Source organism: Zonotrichia leucophrys, chromosome 12, assembly GCF_028769735.1.
Source record: "Zonotrichia leucophrys gambelii isolate GWCS_2022_RI chromosome 12, RI_Zleu_2.0, whole genome shotgun sequence".
NCBI classification, from domain to species: domain Eukaryota; kingdom Metazoa; phylum Chordata; class Aves; order Passeriformes; family Passerellidae; genus Zonotrichia; species Zonotrichia leucophrys.
The window spans coordinates 2,641,343-2,661,368 of NC_088182.1; the positions used below are offsets into that span (position 1 = coordinate 2,641,343).

Consider the following 20,026-nt stretch of genomic DNA (forward strand, 5'->3'; position numbering starts at 1 on the left):
TAATTACCTGGAGAGAGTTGCTTTCCCTGTTATTTTGTGCTCCGGGGTTATTATTAACTTTTTAACATAAATCTGCATTGTAGAACTGTAAACCCGAGTTGCTTAATGAAAACAACCACCCTGTGGGGGCACAGCAGCTCAACAGATGATCAAAAAGCCCTTTTTGCATCATTAATCTGCAGGATTCCATGACAGAATTAAGAAAAATAAGCATTTCTCTACAACACAGGCATGAAGCATCCTTGAAAATACCAGTCCCTTCCATACAAACAGGTTGCCCAGAAAGATTGCATGGCAACAAAGAGTCCCTAAAACACAAAATGAAATCATTAAGCAGCAAGAAGTGGGTGGAGAGCTCTCCTTGCCCACTGGAAGAGGTTTCACAGCCCTGGTGTAGTTCATTAATTCCCAAATGAGGGATAACGAGCACGGACAGTGTCCCTTTGTGTCCTGGCTCAGTCCCTCGTTAGTGGCGTCCCCTCAGCCCTGTCCTGAGCCCTGGTCATTCCTCAGCAGCCTCTTCCTATTGAAGTTGGAGGGAGACGACCCACCTTGCATTGGTCAGCATCGACTCAGATTTATTAATCAATCAATCACCTTTTATAACAGTGTTAATCAAGTTCATGCATATTGCAAAATCTGAGCTCACAATAGGCCAGAGATAACACACCAACTCCTCCTTATGTTTCCAATACCAAGATTTGGGTTCTCAAAATTATTCTTGCTTTCCCAAAACAGCCAAAGATAGAACATCCACTTGTTATGAGAAAGCTGCCTGAGAACTCTGATGTGCAAGGCTCTCAAGGCCTTCATGTTTGTCACTTTTACCTGTAATTAAAAATAACCTGAGAACCTCTGCTGTTCACAGAAACAGGTTGTGAGAATCTGCTCCACACAGCTGCTTTCTAAGCCATCTCTGAAAAAATCTCCAACATCTTCCCAGGGAAAATCCTCCCTGGCCCCATCCCAGTGCCCTCAGCCCATGCAGGATCCCCCCAGGGTTCCTCTGGGAACCCCCAAATTCAGGGAAAGGAGTCTTTGGGAAAGCTGTGCCTGGTGAATCTGGGTTTCCTCTGGGATTCCTCTGGGAACCCCCAAATTCCGGGAAAGGAGCCTTTGGGAAAGCTGTGCCTGGTGAATCTGGTAGAGCCACAACAGGACCCCAAGTGCTTGAATTTAATGAGGCAACAACACTCATGTTTGGTAAAGCCACTCTTTCCCAAAATGCTGGTTTTAAAAGTAAAAATCCCCCTGTTAGCACCTTCAGGATGATATTATCATTTACTCAGTTCCAGGCTGGGCTTTCAGAGTTTTACTGAAAATGCTGAATTATCCAATCTCTGCCCTAAATATATGGAATAATTCCCTTTTAGTGAACTGTGGCAACTGGCTTTGCCCTTCCTGCTAATGAAAATAAATTCCATCCAAATTATTCCAGCCCCTGTCCTGTCCTTACCCTCAGCCCTGTGCAGGGACAGAGGAACAGGTTTTAAAAGTAAAAACGCCTCTGTTGGCATCTTCAGGGTGAAATTATCATTTACTCTGTTCCAGGCTGGGTTTCCAGAGTTTTGCTGGAAATGCTGAATTATCCAATCTCTGACCCATCCTCACCCACCAGCCCCAGGGACAGGGCAGCAGCACCCAGAGGTGCTGGGAGACCCCAAAATCACCCCCTTCCCAGGAAGTCACCAACATTCCTGCAGATAAAAACTCAAATATAAGCCCTGAAAGTCCTGTGTGATGAGCAGGGGTTTGGCAACTGCACTGAGGGGAAAAGGTGCATCAGGCAGGAATTCATTGTCCTGCTTTGCCATGCTCACACACAACCAAGGATTTTGTTCTAGGTAGGATAAATAATGCTAAGCTTGGCATGGAAGTGTTAAGAAAAAATTGATTTTTTTTTTTCAAATGGAGTAGTGAGGAAATATGCAAAGTGAGAATTCTCCAGGAGATGGAAATCCTATTTGCAGGCAGCCACAGGAGATGGTAGAGCCAAATAAACAGATTAAAACCCACGGGCTGTCGGTACAACTGAGCAACCATCCATCTTCGAGCTGCTCAGGAGGAACTTCTGCTGCAGCAATTTATGATGTGGCCTGACAGGAAGGGTTTGGAGGGAACAGGCCATGAGCTCAGCAGCATTTAAAGAAAAGCCCCAAGTCATTTGTGACATCTCTGCCAGGCCAGGCTCTGTACGGGGACAGCAGCTCTGAGAAACAGGAGCTGCAGTGACTCCCAAGCTCCTGCGGCTGCCAGGGCTGATCTGGGCAGGCAGGGACAATCCTGGCAGTCTGCTCAGCCCACACTAATATATAGAATATATATATATATATATTATATATATAATATATTTTATATATATTATATATATAATATATTTTATATATATTATATATATAATATATATAATATATGCAATATATATAATATATGCAATATAATATAATATAATATAATATAATATAATATAATATAATATAATATAATATATATAATACATAATATATATAATATATACCATATAAAATCTATAATATACTAAATATATATAATATATAGAATATATATTCTATATAATACATATTGTATAATATATATGATACATGACATATGATATATATGATATATGGTATTTGATATATTATATCATATAGATTCTATATATAATATATTATATATTTACATATTGTATATAATATGATATATTAATTATATATTATAATTAAATAATTATTAATATTTTCAATTAAATTATCTTCATTATTTCAGATTGGTTTTTATCTTTCTGACAAAATAATTATAATTATAATTAACTATATATTATATATTATAATATATAGGATATATTATATAGGATATCTATAAAAAGGTAATTTAAAATATATAAATATATAAATATTTATATATAAATAATTATTAATATTTTAAAATATGTCATTTATAGATTATATAATGCCTAATATAATAATAAATAATATAATAAATAATATATAATATAATATAATATAATATAATATAATATAATATAATATAATATAATATAATATAATATAATATAATATAATATAATATAATATAATATAATATATAATAAAATTCTATATAATACATATTCTATAATATATATATAATGAATATAATATATGAAATGTATTTGTAATATATATATATAGATTTATATATAATACATTATATATTACATATTGTATATAATAAATTTTAATTATATTATACTTAATATTATAAATAGTTTTCAATTAAATATTATCTTTCATTATTTCAAGATTGGTTTTTAATCTTTCTGAACAAAATATTTAATTAACTCCATATTATAATATTATAATATATATGATTAAATTATCTAGGATATCATAAAAAGGTAATTAAAATATATAAATATATAAATTTATATATAATTAAAATATTAATATTTTAAAATAATGTCATTTATATTATATAATGCCTAATATTTAATAAATAATATAATAATAGATATAAAGAATATAATATAATATAATATTATACAATATAATATAATATAATATATAATATGTAATATATAATATAATATAATATAATATAATATAATATAATATAATATAATATAATATAATATAATATAATATAATATAATATAATATAATATAATATTTATGTATATATAATAATATATATAATTTAATTAAAATATCTATATTTCCTACTTATTTTGGGCATAACTAAGGGCAAGCTTTCAAATATGGGGTTTTTTTCAGACAGGCAGTGGGAACAAAGGTTGGAAAGGATAAAACCCAAGCGTGAGTCAGCAAGGAGAGGCTCTGCCAGACACAAGCGGTGTTTGGGCAGATGTTCCCAGATGTTCCCAGATGTTAACCACAGGACACAGGAGGGAATTATCCATGTGAGATTCAGCAGCTTGGCCTGGAGAGGAGGAGCTTTGCTCATCCAAGAGAGAGGGGCTGGCAGAGGGAAATGGCACCAATATTCCAATACTCCAACACGCGACAGGCTTTCATTAAGAAGGCTCCAATCAGTTGTACTTTGGGAGCACCACCAGTGGCTGCCTTAATCCACCGAGAGGGACACTGAGGACAGACAGGATGGAAAGCTGTCTGAGCTTCACGATTAATCATTTTCATACATTATCTCCAAAAATCTCTCATTTCTGGGAGCTCCTGCAATGACCTTGGCACCACCACCTCTGCTGGAGGCAGGGGATGCGCTGGGCTCCAGGGGGCTCAGCTGGTGACCCCTTAAATTTGTGTCAGATTTGCATTCTACCCTTTATTTTTCAGTGTCAAAACCCAATAAAAAATATCTTATAGAAACGTTATTATCTCCTCTGGAAGAAAACCATTTAATTTGGCACAACTAACTGCTGCAGCACCAGCCTTGGAATATTTTCATTTTCAAATTCTCATTGGATACCTCCAAGCCAGATCAGCTGTGGACAATTGTCCATACCTGGGAGCTCCCAAGGCATCTCCCCCTAAAGGCAGCTTTTTATCCCAGTGCTCCCAGTTTTATCTTTTCCAAACAAACACACTGACATAAAACCAAAAGAGGAAAAGCTCCCTGGTGACACTTCTGACCCTCCTGTGTACATTGGGGTTTCACATGATCTTCTCCATATTATCCTCAGGGAAAAGCCTTCAGGAGGAAAAGGGTGCCATGCAATAAACTTCCTTCACTGTGATGTCTGTATTACATATTTTCACTCATTTTTATAACCTTTGCTGGTCCCATATAGCATTTTGAAGTAAAGCAAAATTTCAGCATCAAAGCAGAATTTTATACTTCAATTTACTGAAGTAACAGATGAGCTTTGCTGATGCTGAACCTAACTTGGTATTTTTATGTGATTTTATTAACTCGTTTATATAAAACTGGATTACACTCTATTACCAATCTATTTTCTCTGTGTCTCCAAGTAGCTGGTAATACAGCAGATAAATCTGAAATAATAGGAATAACAAAAGTACTATTGTGCACAATTATAGCTTGTAGCACCCCAAATCAGACATCATTAGTAACAAATGACGATATTATATAAAAGAAATACCATCTGAAAACTGATTTTACACGGCATATTAAAGACTTGATGGCTCAGGAGATGGGTAATAGAATAAAAAGCCTTTTATCTCAAGGTCATCAATTCAAATCCAAGTCAGACTGATAGCAACTGAAAGCCATTTGATGAGAGTGCTAATGAGCCCGGCCTCGTTAGTGGAAATTTAAGAACACCTCAGCATTTAGCTCCTTGTGCTGCCCTGAGAGCAGAAATTGGGAGTTTGGAGGAGCAGATCCAGCCCAGCTGTGCTTCCCTCCTCACCCACTGCCAGCCCCCTGCTCTGCTCCAAAATTCAGAATTCACTGCTCAGTCCTTACTGGGGGAAGGCTGAAAAAAGTGAGAGGAATAGAGGATTTGTCTTTATAAACGAGCTGTGGGTCTGCTGGCGATAAACCAGCACTGGGAGATAAAGGAACAATGGGAAGGGTTCCACTGATTGATGAATGGAAAAAGGTATTTGCTTTTACAAATAAACTTTAGGTTTGCTGATAAATTAAATTAGACATTGAGAGATGAAAGAAACAATGGGGAAGAAAATCCCCCTAAATTCCATACGAATTAGAAATTAAAAGGGGGGGTTGTACATTAGAGGGAAATCTTTGGTATCAGGTGTTATGGGAAGTCTGTACCTCTCAAGTACCTCAGAAATGGGGAAAAACCCCTAAATTTCATAAGAATTGAAAATGAAAAGGGAGGGTTATACATTAGAAGGAAATCTTTGGTATCAGGTGTTTTGGACAGTCTGAACTCTCAAGCACCTCAGAAATGGGGAAAGAGAGAGGGAAATGTGGCTGGAAATTGGGATAAAAAGGAGGCTGCGTCCTCCAAAAATCTGAGAGATCCCAGGGGAATGTCCCATGGCCTCTCTCTTTATTCAAATAAAGTAATATGACTCCTCTGTCTCCTTTTTGGACATAAACCTCTGGTGTTTGTGGATTCATTTTCCTAGAAAAAGGGATTGTACTTCCAGCACCCCGAGTGACCACTTTAAATGTGCAGAGGCAACTCTGCTCTGAGCTGTGAGAGCTCCAGCACTAATGGACATCTCACTGTTTTCTTTGATATCTCACTATTTTCCCAGCGTGGATCCGATGATGTGCCAAAGCAAACCAGAATCCCTGTGCAAACTCCAGCCACTGCTCAGTGCTCTGACAGCAGCCAGCAAACAAAGCAGAGCACATCTTGCAGGGCTTGACAAGCAAACTCAGAATATTCTGTGATAAAATCCCTGGAATCATTTCCTTTGTTCTGGTATAATACCTGCACAACTCACTGCTGGCTCTGGTATTAACATGATGCAAAGCACTGATAAGAACCCCATTGATGTTGTCCTTTTTATGCTGAATGAGATTTTTATTAAAAAATACCCTTCCAATAAAAGCAACAAAACACCAGAGATGCATTTTCAATTATTTTCAAATTAAAACTAAAAAGCATCCCAGAAGGAATTTGCTTTCATGTCTTTCACAGGCAAAGCTCAGTGTTGAATCAACCCCTACAAATACCAGTTTGCAGTGTAACTGAGGACACAGAGAAGCACCAGTGTGACACAATCATCATAAACTGAGCAACCTGGGCTGGTGGGAAATGCCAATGGGATGATCTTTGAGGCCCCTTCAAACCCAAACCATTCCATGATTCTGTAGGAACAGGGAAAGTGTTCCCCATAATCTCTGGAACCCACAGATTCCTCTTTGAACCTCCCCAAGTCCCTTCCAGCCTCAATTATTTCAAGATTCTAAAAATTAACCATCTCATGGCTCATGTGAACTCCGTCTTCAGCAGTGCCTGGGTTTGGAGGAGCAGGTTTGAGTTTCAGGAGTGAATAATGGATTAATTTTAAAGGTACCCAGCTGCCTAAAGATGCATTTTACAACCTTACTATGTCTGGATAATCAATTCCCCTAATTCAGTTTTTCCCCAGTGCAATAACCATTAGAAACTCAGCCCTTACCCAGGGGAGACTGCAGAAATCTCCAAACTCTCACTTTGCTGCTGTCTGGAGATGCCTCAGCACCCCCAATTCCTCAACTAAACCCCTCTGGATGCCTCTTACTTCAGTGCTGAATTTGGTAACTAATTCCTAAACCCTGATGATCTCATATTGATTACAGTGGGAACAAAACACTCAGATTTATGGAAGATCCCCAGATGGAATCCCAGAGTGGTTTGGGCTGGAAGAACATCAAAGCCCAACTCACCCCACCCCTGCCATGGCAGGGACACCTTCCACTATGTCAGGGTGTTACAAACCCTGTCCAGCCTGGCCTTGGGCACTGCCAGGGATCCAGGGCAGCCCCAGCTGCTCTGGGCACCTGTGCCAGGGCCTCAGAACCCTCACAGGGAGGAATTAATTCCAAATATTTGATCTAAACCTCCTCTCTGTCAGTTTGAAGCCCCAAACTGCCTTTCCAATCAGCATTTTGCTACTGCACAGGAACATAATTTTGTTTTCAGTGGTACTTATAGGGCATTATTGATCAAAATGCTTAGGCAGCGCCACAAACTGAGAATTAATCCTAGACAGTCCTATCCCATTCCACGGTTAGCTACTGACGCGACCCCTAACGCTGGAGCCATATCCCATATCACCGGCGGGTGGTCTCACAGGGGGGGTTCGCCCCATCCACATTCAGGAATTGCTGATGGTGCTGGGCGCCAGGTTACTCATTAATCCGAAAGCAATCCTGGTGGATTCTTCTGTTTGAAGTTTGGTAAGCAGGGCAAACAGGAGAGAGAGATAGGGATAGGGGAATTGACGAGCTAAGCATGTTCAGAGCTAATAATGTCAAACTGACCCTAAGAGCCGTGCCAATGTCAAACTGACCCTAAGAGCCTTGCCAATGTCAAACTGACCCTAAGAGCCGTGCCAAGCCATGGGGACCAAGCCAAGTACACCGGGAATTGGCCATATTAGGATAGGAGTTCAAAAGTTTAAAGAGGAAGACTCATCAGGAGACCCTTGCCCGCGATGAAGGCACCGGAATGGCCACCAAGATAATCCTCAAAAGAGATGTCTCCGCCCACGCTCCGCCCACACCACGCCTCTTATGAATATGCATGCAAAGACATGATTATGTATGTGATATGATGTAACCCTGCACCCAAAACTGTATAAAAAGCCTGCTTCTGTCATGAGATATTTAGAAATCCCTTTGTGATTTCTCCGACGCGTCGTAATAAAATACCTCCTGTCTACGCTGACTTAAATTGAGTCTCTTAGGCAGTTATTCTCGCCTTTTGGGGCAAAATTCGGCATCAAGTTCCATCTAAATTCTGCATCCCACATCAGCCCCAGATGTTCCCCTCTGGTGCAGCTCTGCAGCCCCCAGCCCTGGATTGCCAAATTTTCCCCTTCCAAGAGCTCAGGATTTCCCAATTCTGATGACCTGAGGTTAAAACCAGAGCTTCCTCCCCAGCTACAGCACCACATGGCCCAACTCACTGCCTGTCTATCCAGCAAACTAACTGTCAAAAATTGAGAAATATGGGTTTGAGTGGATTTTGGAGTGTGGAAAAACCCCAAATCCATCAGTTAAGGCCATTAGCTCATGTGACACACCTCGCTAAAGTCAATTTTCAAGGATAAGCGTGTGACAAGCTGACTGGAGGAATTCTCCTTTAATGCATTATTAATTCATTTATTATTACAGTTATTATAATCTTTATGCAGGGCACTGAAGTTTAATTTGTTCTCTATGAGCTAATCTTTTTAATGAGCCCTTTCTTCTCCTCAGGTTGGGAGCTTCCTCAACCACTTATGCAGCTTTTAAGCAAGTAGAAAATGACAGGACCATGTACCCTCCTCATAAACACAGCTTCACATACCATGCCCTGAATTTTAAATGAAAGTGAACGATTACCAACTTTCCTACTGCTAAATATCTTTTAAAAGGTTTCAGATTTTAAAAGCTTTCAGAAAGGAAAAGATTCACCAATAACGCTCTAAATATAGGGAGTTCATCACACAATGAAATCTTAATTACGATTCCTCTCTCTGACAAAGAGGAGAAATGCATTTAAATAAAAAGCCCCTGTGTGAGTAAATGCAGTTATTTGTGGGGCAGCACAGATTAATCCAGTCTGGAGCCCCATCTGAATGGCTCTGGGTTCATTCTCTGGTCATTCAGGGCAAGGAGGTCACAGGGCTGATCCCTGCCCTGGGAAATGGGTTCAGACAGAGAGGAAAAGGCACAAAACCACAGAAATGGTGCTTGGAGCTGGGATGCAAAGGGGAAAAACACTCAAATTCCAAACACCCACACTGCAGGCACAGCCAGGCCCCAGCTCTGAGGGCTGCAGCATTTTGGGACACCCTGGAATCCAAAAACCACGTGGATGTGGCACTTGGGGACTTGGGGACATGGGTGAGCGGTGGCCTCAGCAGTGCTGCAGCACCCAGTCAGATCTAATGGCCCTAAAGGTCTTTTCAAACTTCTGTGATTTTGTGATTTTATGATCAAGTCTGCACCTGGAGTGCTGTGCCTGCATGGCCAGAGTTCATCCCTGGAATGGAACAGCTCATGGGACACCATGAGCCTGGGGATAAAAGGTGGCAGAAGGTTCTGGAGGTGTGCAAGAAGAAACAACACAGACTGGCCCTCAAGAAAACAGAATAAATCCTTCAGGGGAATGTTTGAGGGATAAAAGGTAGGAGAAGGTTTTGGAGGTGTGCAAGAAGAAACAAGGATTGTTTCTAAGGAAAACAGAATAAATCCTTGAGGAGAAGGTTTGGGGGATAAAAGGTAGGAGAAGATTTTGGAGATGTGCAAGAAGAAACAACAAAGGTTGTCCCCCAAGGAAAACAGGATAAATCCTTCAGGAGAAGGTTTGGGGAATAAAAGGCAGAAGGTTCTGGAGGTGTCCAAGAAGAAACAAAGATTGTCCACTAAGAAAAACAGAATAAATCCTTAAGGAGAAGGTTTGGGGGAAAAAAGGTAGAAGGTTCTGGAGGTGTGCAAGAAGAAGCAACAGACATTGTCCACTAAGAAAAACAGAGTAAATCCCTCTTCTTTTTTATTCATACCCAAAAACCAGCCAGCTTTTCATGGTGGCCTTTCCAGCTGGATGGGCTTGAAAGAGGGAAAGTTTATCAGCTAGCTCACAAGCACACAAGGAAGTCAGCTTTTCAGGCCAGAGCTGCCCCCACAATGAGATAAATGAAAACATAACCAGATTTTATGGAGATCTGGACTTACACAGCAGCTGGATCCCACTGCCTGCCTGATTAGCTGGGGTTAATCAGAAATTAGTAAATTATTTTCTACTTGGAACAATTGCTGGTTGTAATGGAAAAAATCCATTTATTAGTGGGTATATGAAAAGAATTTTTTTAAAAAATAATAATCCTAAAACCTTTTAAATGCTATTCAGACAAACTACATTTTGTCAATAACTTTATCATTCTGATTTTTACAACCCATCAAAGTTCACAAAATTAAATTCAGCAGCAGATACATAAGAAACCTGCTCTCTACAGTAGTCAAGGCCAGCGAACTGAACACAAAATCCTAAAAAATGGCAGCTCAAAAGGAAGTTATGGTGTAAATAATTCCCATTATAGGCAAAGCTTTCACCTTGAAGCTCCTGTTAGTAAAAGTCCATGGGAAATGCACATATTGGTAGCCAAGACTCCCTTTTTAGCAGCCACAAACAGAAAGAAAACAGAATTACAGAAGGGTTGGTTTGGTTTGGTTTTTTTTTCTTTTTTCTGAATAGGATTTAAAAATAGCTAAATAAACAGACAGAACCCCCTTGCCAGCGTGATTATTTCCTCCAGGCACATCTCCCTCCAGGAAGGGCCCATGGGCACTGAAATCCCATGGAAACAAACTGTCCTGGAGAAGCCCAAGCCATAAATAACCCCAGGGCTCCAAAGGCTTTTTTCCCTGGGAACAGTCGCTGGCAGTGCCACCATCAAGCCCCTGCTCTTCCGCTATTTCTCTTCAAACTTTTAGGAAATCCAAGGAAATCCATCCAGCCCTTCCCTGCCCTGGAGAGCAGAATGGGACACTGACCTTGAAATAATCAGGGTAGAATGACCACAGCACCTTTTTCTCCAGAGCTGAGGGGTGTTTTTTTAAATGTAAAATCACAATTTCCTCACCAATTAGTTGGTACAACAGGATAAAGCCTGGCTTGGGGCTCAGCTCCACACACAATAACAAATGAATGTTTGCTTGAGCTGCAAAAAGAGAAGACAAACAAGCTCCATCTGACCTGGGAGCTGTCAGGCTCTGAAAGCATGTCCACACCCTCCAGGGAATTAAAATCACAGGGAAGCATTCCAGAGCCTGCCTACCTGCACAAACACATACACACACACGTGTTTGTGCTTTTATAAAGAGATTTCTCCAGACAGAAATGGTATCAAACAAGCCCAAAATTATTAAAATGACTTTAACTGTCATCATTCAGACAGAGAGGCAAATCAAAGCGACATCCAAAACATTTAATTGAAAAGAAAAATATTGTATTAAAAAGAAAAATTTGCATTTCTAACCAGTACATGGGGCTGCTTCCTCATCAGTGCATGGTCAGGCTGTAGTTCTACATCTGAATCCTTCTCCCCACTTTACTGCATCTAGAAATAAAGAAAGAGTTGTGAGTTGTGTAATGGCATGTCATATGTTCAATTTATCTAAAACCAGCACCTTTATCAGTACAATTCCTTTGCTTTATTTTTTTTCCCCTGTAAGCTGAGTTTCTGTCTGATCTCATTCTCCTTGCCCTTCATTTACCTGGAAAAGGAGAGGTTTTTCCATATTTAAATAACAGAAGCAACATACCCCATGGAATAGAGGAAAAAATGGGCTGAAGTGAGAAGATCTGATTTTTATTCCAAACCTGGTTTGTGGCCTTGGAACAAGGCACTTTTCTGCACATTTCCCCTCTCTTGCTTTGCCTTTCTTGTCTGCTTACATTGCAAGCTCTCTGAAGCCTGTTAGGTGTTTATACAGCACCAAACAGATAAGATTCAGCTTTCCTCAGAATCACAAGATAACACGAACCCAGAAACAATAAATCTTATCAATCACCACCTACACTATTGCTCTCCTAACATGAAACCCGTTTCAAAGTGATTTTCAATAGTTACCTTCCTTTAAAGGAAAAGAAATAAAAACAGCTTGTGGGAGAGAAGTGCATCCAAGAGGAAACAGATCCCTTAACTGTTTGTTTGGGTTTTTTCCCAATACATTCCACCTGTTTTAAACACATTGACCAAAAGCTGTAATTCTGTATTTTACTACAAGGACAGGACTCATCTCTGGCATTGACCTCACTATTCCCACCTGGAGCTGGGTCACAGGATGCTCCACAGGGTGCTGGGAGCAGCAAAAGCCTGGAAAATATTTTGGAGCTCTAATCCCACTTTTCCTGCTCTCCCAAATGTTACAGCTCACACAGTGCAAGCGCCACACCAATCCCTGTGGGCACAAGGAGCACACAAACACCATTTTGGCCTGGTTTTACCTCTCTGGGTCACCTTTAAAAGTGATTTTCTTTCCAACCTCTCCGTGTGAATGACAAGATATTCAGAGAGTCTTGAGGGAGAAGAAGTGATAAAGAGGAATTCATCTAACCTATTTTATTTCTTGTCACTGCTTGATAATCTCTTTATCTGCTCTCATCTCACCAGGTGCAGACAGAGTTATTTATTTCCCCATGGATGGGGCCAATCCCTCTCCCAAAGTGCCCACGTGCACCTGGACTTCCTTTCCCAGAGTGTTTCAAATCCATATTGCAAAGTGCCCTTGATCTTTTGGGGTAAGCAGAGCCAACCTCAGCACACACAGATGCAAACACATAAAATGTCAGTGCTTATTGACACACACAGCTTTGGCTTTTCAGGGAGCTTCTGTGGCCATGGGCACACAGGGAACATTTGCAAGAATCTCCCCATCAACAGAAGTTTGCAGTTTCACTGAAACACAACTCACTAGCACATATATTTTACAGTTTGACCCCTCTGTCGATAAATTATGGTTTTGGTGTGAACACGAAACATTTTCTAAAGCTCCGTGGTGATTTAGGAACCGCAGCTCTACTTTCAGCTGCACCTTAATCCTTCTTGACTCCTATTGAGGCTCCAGCCCAGCAATGTTTGCTGTGCTGCTGGCACCGCACCCGGCCCTTCAGAGAGCCTGCACCTCCCCAGAGCAATGTGACTGCAATTTGTAATGCCAAATGCAAATCTCCTCAGGCACAGCCTGTGCCAGCTGGGCACAGCCCAGCCCAGCTCTGCCAGCCTGGCCCAAGCTTTGCGAGACATGCCTGGGCTGGAAAAGAGAGCAAACCCCAACCCAGCCCTGTGCAGAATCACCAGGGCTGCAAAGCAGAGTGGAAAAATCCTTCTGCCACCAAGCAGGGCAGGACAGAGGCCATTTTCAGGGTTTCAGTTTGTCACAGGGCTGGATTCGGGGGGTTCAGGACAAGATGCTCTTATTACATCAGGGCCAGGCTTCCAGCCATTGCTCTGCCCCCTGTTAGCTCTGGATTAAGCCAATTCTCCTGCAACTGATTACAAGCTCTCCCCTGTCGCAGACATCTTGTCATGAAAATCCTTTCCTTATGATTTTTCCTCCTGAGAAGCTGAGAGGCCTCAGGAACAAAATGTAAACAATGGTTATCTGCTGCTGTGGAATGCAACAGGTGCATCTGGGATTGGTCTCATGTGGTTGTTTCTAATTAATGGCCAATCACAGTCCAGCTGGCTCAGACTCTCAGCCCAAGCCACAAACCTTTGTTATCATTCTTTTCCTTTCTATTCTTAGCTTAGCCAGCCCTCTGAGATGAAACCTTTTCTTCTATTCTTTTAGTATAGTTTTAATGTAATATATATTATAAAATAATAAATCAAGCCTTCTGAACATGGAGTCAGATCCTCATCTCTCCCTCAACCTGAGACCTCTGTGAACACCGTCACACTCCTCCAAATAAAAAAAAAAATCTCCTGTTTGTTTATAGACATAGGAAGAAAAAGAAGAAATTCAGCACTATTTCAACCTGAGATTCTGAGGGAGGAGGAAATGATGATTTGTATCTCTCCCTCCTCCCATTTTTTAATCTCTCTCAGAAATCACAGCAGAGAACAGTAACTCAAATGCTTTATAGCTGAATTCATTTCCATCAGCTGTCTCCTATCTTTACCAGTTGTTTGTCTGCTTCTCCCATTTATGCTGTGCAGCTTGGACTTATCGATCTTGTAAGCTTTAAATTACAGCTATCCATGGAAAAAAAAAAAAAAGGAAAAGGCAAGAGGAAAACCACAACAGGAAAAAGCAGGCCTGATAAAGGATTTCTGAAGGGCTGCTTACTTTTGCTAAAAGAAAATCTTAATGGCATTTCCCAGAGAGAAGGTCTGTGGGGCTGAAGTTATTAGTGGACTGTATGGACAGAGGACAGGCAAAAAAAGCTGTCAGATTGAAGGGTTTATATCAAAAACATTTCCAGTGAAAAGTGTAGGAAAACTTGTGGGAAAAAATACTAGATTTATACAAGTATCAATCAGCTGATTTATAGCACTGGTTTTAATAGAACCAGCCAATTTACAGCAGCTCTTGTGGTTTCAGGCTGAGTTTAAAAAATAAGAATTCACTGCTCCCCAAACCCACTGGAAATATTTGCCATGACAAAGGCAGAGCAGGGGCAGAGCTGATTTCTGTGCCCAAGTGCACCCACTGCAGCTCAGAGCCCCTCAGGGGCTCCCTCCGGAATTCTGGGGCTGTCAGAGAATCCTGGAATCACAGAATGTGTGAAACAGACTTTAAAATCATCTCACTGCAACCCTCCTTCCATGGGCAGGGACACCTTCCACTGCCTTCATTTAAGAACTCCATGAATCACCAGGATCCTCCTGCACCCCCAACCCAATATTCCTGCAGGGATCCTGCAATTCCCCAGGGAAGATTATCCAGCATTTTGCCCAAGACTTTTCTACAACATGAAGGAAAAATTGTGACTCAGAGGCCTCTGATCCAGGTGTTTCCACCCGGGAAGGGAAAGGGAAAAGGAAAGGTGTCGTGGTTTCAGGCTGAGTTTAAACACTAAGAATTCACTGCTCCCCAAAACCCACTGGAAATATTTTCCATGACAAAGAGCAGGGGCAGAGCTGATTTCTGTGCCCAAGTGCACCCACTGCAGCTCAGAGCCCCTCAGGGGCTCCCTCTGGAATTCTGGGGCTGTCAGAGAATTGTGGAATCACAGAATGGCTGAAACAGACTTTAAAATCATCTCACTGCAACCCTCCTTCCATGGGCAGGGACACCTTCCACTTAAAGAACTCCCTGAATCACCAGGATCCTCCTGCACCTCCAACCCAATATTCCTGCAGGGATCCTGCAATTCCCCAGGGAAGATTATCCAGCATTTTGCCCAAGATTTTTCTACAACATGAAGGAAAAATTGTGACTCAGAGGCCTCTGATCCAGGTGTTTCCACCTGGGAAGGGAAAGGGAAAAGGAAAGGTGTCGTGGTTTCAGGCTGAGTTTAAACACTAAGAATTCACTGCTCCCCAAAACCTACTGGAAATATTTGCCATGACAAAGAGCAGGGGCAGAGCTGATTTCTGTGCCCAAGTGCACCCACTGCAGCTCAGAGCCCCTCAGGGGCTCCCTCCAGAATTGTGGGGCTGTCAGAGAACCCTGGAATCACAGAATGTGTGAAACAGACTTTAAAATCATCTCACTGCAACCCTCCTTCCATGGGCAGGGACACCTTCCACTGCCTTCATTTAAGAACTCCATGAATTCCCAGGATCCTCCTGCACCCCCAACCCAATATTCCTGCAGGGATCCTGCAATTCCCCAGGGAAGATTATCCAGTATTTTGCCCAAGACTTTTCTACAACATGAAGGAAAAATTGTGACTCAGAGGCCTCTGATCCAGGTGTTTCCACCCGGGAAGGGAAAAGGAAAGGTGTCGTGGTTTCAGGCTGTGTTTAAACACTAAGAATTCACTGCTCCTCAAAACCTACTGGAAATATTTGCCATGACAAAGGCAGAGCTGATTTCTGTGCCCAAGTGCACCCACTGCAGCTCAGAGCCCCTCAGGGGCTCCCTCCGGAATTGTGGGGCAGCCAGAGATCCCTGATCCCCATGTGAGCAGGAACAGGAGCAGGGCTGGCATCACCCCCTGCCCCTGGCCATGCCACAGATGGCACCAGCAGCCTCCCAGGCTCCTGCACCTCCAGCTGGCACAGGAGGAGCAAACAAAGAGGGATGAGCAGTCCCTGCTGCAATGTGACCTTCACATCCCAGCCATGCATCGCTCCTGACACACACACACAAGTGACAAAGGCAGAACCTGCCAGTCAGCCTCTGACAATGCTCTGGAAATGACAAATAAATATTTAAATATCACTTGAGCTGTGCCTGCTGCAGATCCCTGCAGAACAGAGCAAGGTAATTCACAGATTTGTCCTGCAGGACTTGAGGAAGAAGAATGGCATCAGAGGAGGGGGATTCTGGCCAGGATGGAGCTCTGGCTGCTCCCCCAGCCCTGCTCTCACATCAAACCTGCCCTGACTCTGCTCTCAGGGCACTCCAGCAAGGCTGATCCTATTTCAGGGACCTGTGGGTGGCAAAGGGAGGAAAGGACCCAAATCCCAGCGCCCAGGGCTGGGCACTGTCCCCATCCATTGTCCCCATCCATTGTCCCCATCAGGGAGGCACGAGCTGCCCTTGTGCATGCTAACAGCTGAAGGGTTTGCAAGGAGGAGGTTCTGACAAGCAATAAAAAGATGCTTTAACCAGCTTGGGAAATAGCACAGGGTGAAGTGGATAAACTTTGCCAGCAAAAGGTCAAGGTCCTTACAGCTTATGGATGCCACAGCAATGCAAATGTGCTAAGGGGAGCATTTACAGTGATGTCTGACTAACAGCAAGTACATTAAATTAATATGGGTTGAGAATAGCAAGAGAAAAAGAAACTCTTTAATAAAGAAATAAATGTCCTCGATGTAATTTTACCCATGTGCATTTTGAACACAACCAGCAAAGATGCAGTGTGCTGAGAAGAGTCAGCACAAGCATTTTTCTGTTCCTTAAATAATATGATTATTTTCTTTTTAGCAACAGTAGGAGATATTAATTGTACAGGAATAAAATTAAGGATTCTAGTTTAGTAGACATGCTTTGCCCATATTTCAACTTTTCTCACCAGGAAACAGAAATTAATAAAAATATGTTTGTACTCTGTGGGACATATAGAATAAGGTGGCTAGCAATTACTCCAAGCTCAGTGCTACAAGTTGCTCAAACAACTGTTTATTTATTACTGGAATATGAAGAATATGAAGAGAGCCTTGCAATACTAATCCCAGCTGTCTGGGCCCCCCTCATGATGCTGGCTGACAATTCCTGTGATTCACTGCACCAGTAAAAGAAGGCAGCCATGAACACATTTTTGTAAATCAAGTCTATTGGGCCAGATTTGGGTCCTCGACTGCTCAGGCATAAGAAATGTTATAGCTCTTTGCCAGTACATAATTCAGGTGCTGAACCTAATAATATGGATATATGGCATTAAAAGCTGTTAGAATAGTTACCAGGAGAAAATCACCTTGGCTCCAGCACCCAGCAAAGGCTCATTGCTGCACAGTCTGTCTCTGAGCCCTGTCATTACCCTGCCACAGCAGAGCCATATTTTCCCTAAAGAAAATGTCAAGGTCTGTGCAGAATCACCCAGGCTTCATGTTCACACCTCCAGTGAGTGCTCAGCACTTAAACCAGGACACGAATGAGTTGAGTTTAAATTTACAGAGCGCACCTGGTGTTCTTATTGCCCCCTGAGGGCACCTGGGACTGGGGCAGAATCACCTCTGTCACTGTTCCCCTGCTGGCTCAATAAATCCTGAGAGTCCATAAAAGTCAGCCAGCAAAACCGACAGCCCCAGCAGCCTGCCAGCACTTTGGGGCAAAATTCGGCAAATTTAGCACCTGCCCATCAGTCAGAGTGATTCTGCATCTAATGGCCCCGAGGTTCAGGCAGCGCTCACACTGCTTTAACAAGCTCCTAATGCTCAAAGCTGCCTCACTGTGAGCTCCTCAGCACGGAGGATGTGCATGTCCGGTTTATCTCGGCTGTTTGAGGGCCTGGAAGGCCCGGGGGTGGCCTTGGGGCAGTCCGCGTATCGAAGGACGAGAAGAGGCTTCAGTTCTTCTTTCTGGTTTTATGTTTATTAATTGTTTATCTAAAAGATGTTCTTTCAGCCGAACAAAGATCTGCTCAGCAGTCAGCCATGGGCACACTGTCTCTGCCCTCCGGGGCAGGCACCTATCTTTATACCCTTTGTTACGTGTACAATATTTATCATTTTTCTCCAATACTATCTATTGTTATAACTCGGTGTACTCTTAGTAATAACCAATACAAAGGTGCCACCGTGGCCAAAGAAGATGGAGGAGAAGAGGAAGAAGAAGAAGGACAGGACACACCCCAATTCCTCCATCTTACTCCTCTAAACCCCCCTGTACATAAATCCTAAACCCTGTGTCTCACTCTCTAATTAACCAATCCCTTCACCATTCACCCTGTGAAGCCCTCATCCTTGTCGTCTCCTGTGCAGGGTTAAAGTCCAGCCACCAGACACTTCTGGCAACATTCCAGGACTCCCGAGCCCCCCCAGGGTCTCGGTGGCTCAGCATCTCAGGACTGAGATCTTGAGATCCGACATGTGCAAACCCGACGGCACATGGGCTGGAAAAAGGATTTCCCCAAGCGAAGGCAGCACCCTGAGAGTTTGCACAGCAGCTGGGAAATAGCCAGCATTTCCAGGAGACCCATGGAAGGTTATCACAATATTGGGGTTTCAGGAATGAAAGCAGCCAGAAAACTTTGCCTTGTATTTTTGAAGATATAAAACATTCAAAAAACTAATTTTTCAGCTGTTCACACCCAAAGTCATGGTCGTTCTCAGGCACTCTGGAGCAACTCTCAGCACAGAGAAACAGAATCAACAAAAGATTTGGGTTGGAAGGGACAGCAAATCCCATCCAGTGCCATCCCTGCCATGGCAGGGACACCTCCCACTGTCCCAGGTGCTCCAGCCCCAGTGTCCAGCCTGGCCTTGGGCACTGCCAGGGATCCAGGGGCAGCCACAGCTGCTCTGGGCACCTGGGCCAGGGCCTGCCCACCCTCCCAGCAAGAAATTAATTCCCAATATCCCATTTAAACCATCTCTCAATTTGAAGGTAAATAGCATTCAACTCAAATCAGTGTAAGTTTTTGAAGCTAAATTTATTTAACCCACCTGGCAAACCATTTTCTTATGTTTCCTGGTTAAAAATTGTATGCAAAATGAACTGAGGATTTTTTTCTCACTCTACAAATCACAAGTCAAGTCTCATACAAGCTGTCATGATCATGAACTCAGAAAGATCACAAGGACCTAACCCGTGGCACTGAGTGAAAATAACAGGCAAAGAAGTTTGAAAGTTTTTTAAATGATCCGTTTTCTGCTGCCCTTTTCATAACAGATTTAGAGCACAGTTTTAATGAAGGATGATTTTTTTTCCTGTTACAAAGATAGTTCGCTGTTAAACTATAATTTCCACATTTTTTTCCCAGGAAATGCCCTTTAAATGCACTTGAAAATTTTCCAATATTGAAATTGGAAACTGAACCCTATAATATGTGATTCTATGCTGAGATTGCTAATTATCACACAAACTAATAAGTAACTTATTTGGCATCTAAAATGATAAGCAAATGACGAAGGAAGCAAATTAAGATTTCTACACCAACTGGCAAATAATTTACAGACTAAGAATCCTCTACAGACAGACATAAAAAAGTGAATGACTTTCAAGCAGAAGGAAAAAATGAAGTCTGTAGTCTGAAGTTGCTCATTATCCCTCATTTGTTCAATTCTTATCTTGATTTGGTCATCAACTCCCTGCTTGCTTGTTAAGATGGTCAAGCCATGCAAACAAAGTGACATTTGTTCCCATAACA

The 20,026-nt window shown here is 42.0% G+C and overlaps 1 protein-coding gene across 7 annotated transcripts in view; it reads right to left on the reverse strand.

The window, feature by feature from the left end:
* CHL1 (cell adhesion molecule L1 like) overlaps positions 1-20,026 on the reverse strand; it is a 135,109-nt gene that overhangs the window by 90,917 nt on the left and 24,166 nt on the right. For 5 of the 7 annotated variants that reach the window (XR_010441821.1, XM_064724106.1, XM_064724112.1 and 2 more), the window contains one exon: positions 11,574-11,654. The exons of 1 other annotated variant lie outside the window; for it this stretch is intronic. The gene's annotated coding sequence lies outside the window, so the exon portion shown is untranslated. The remainder of the gene's footprint in view (positions 1-11,573; positions 11,655-20,026) is intronic. One more of the 7 variants, XM_064724107.1, reaches the window with a different exon arrangement.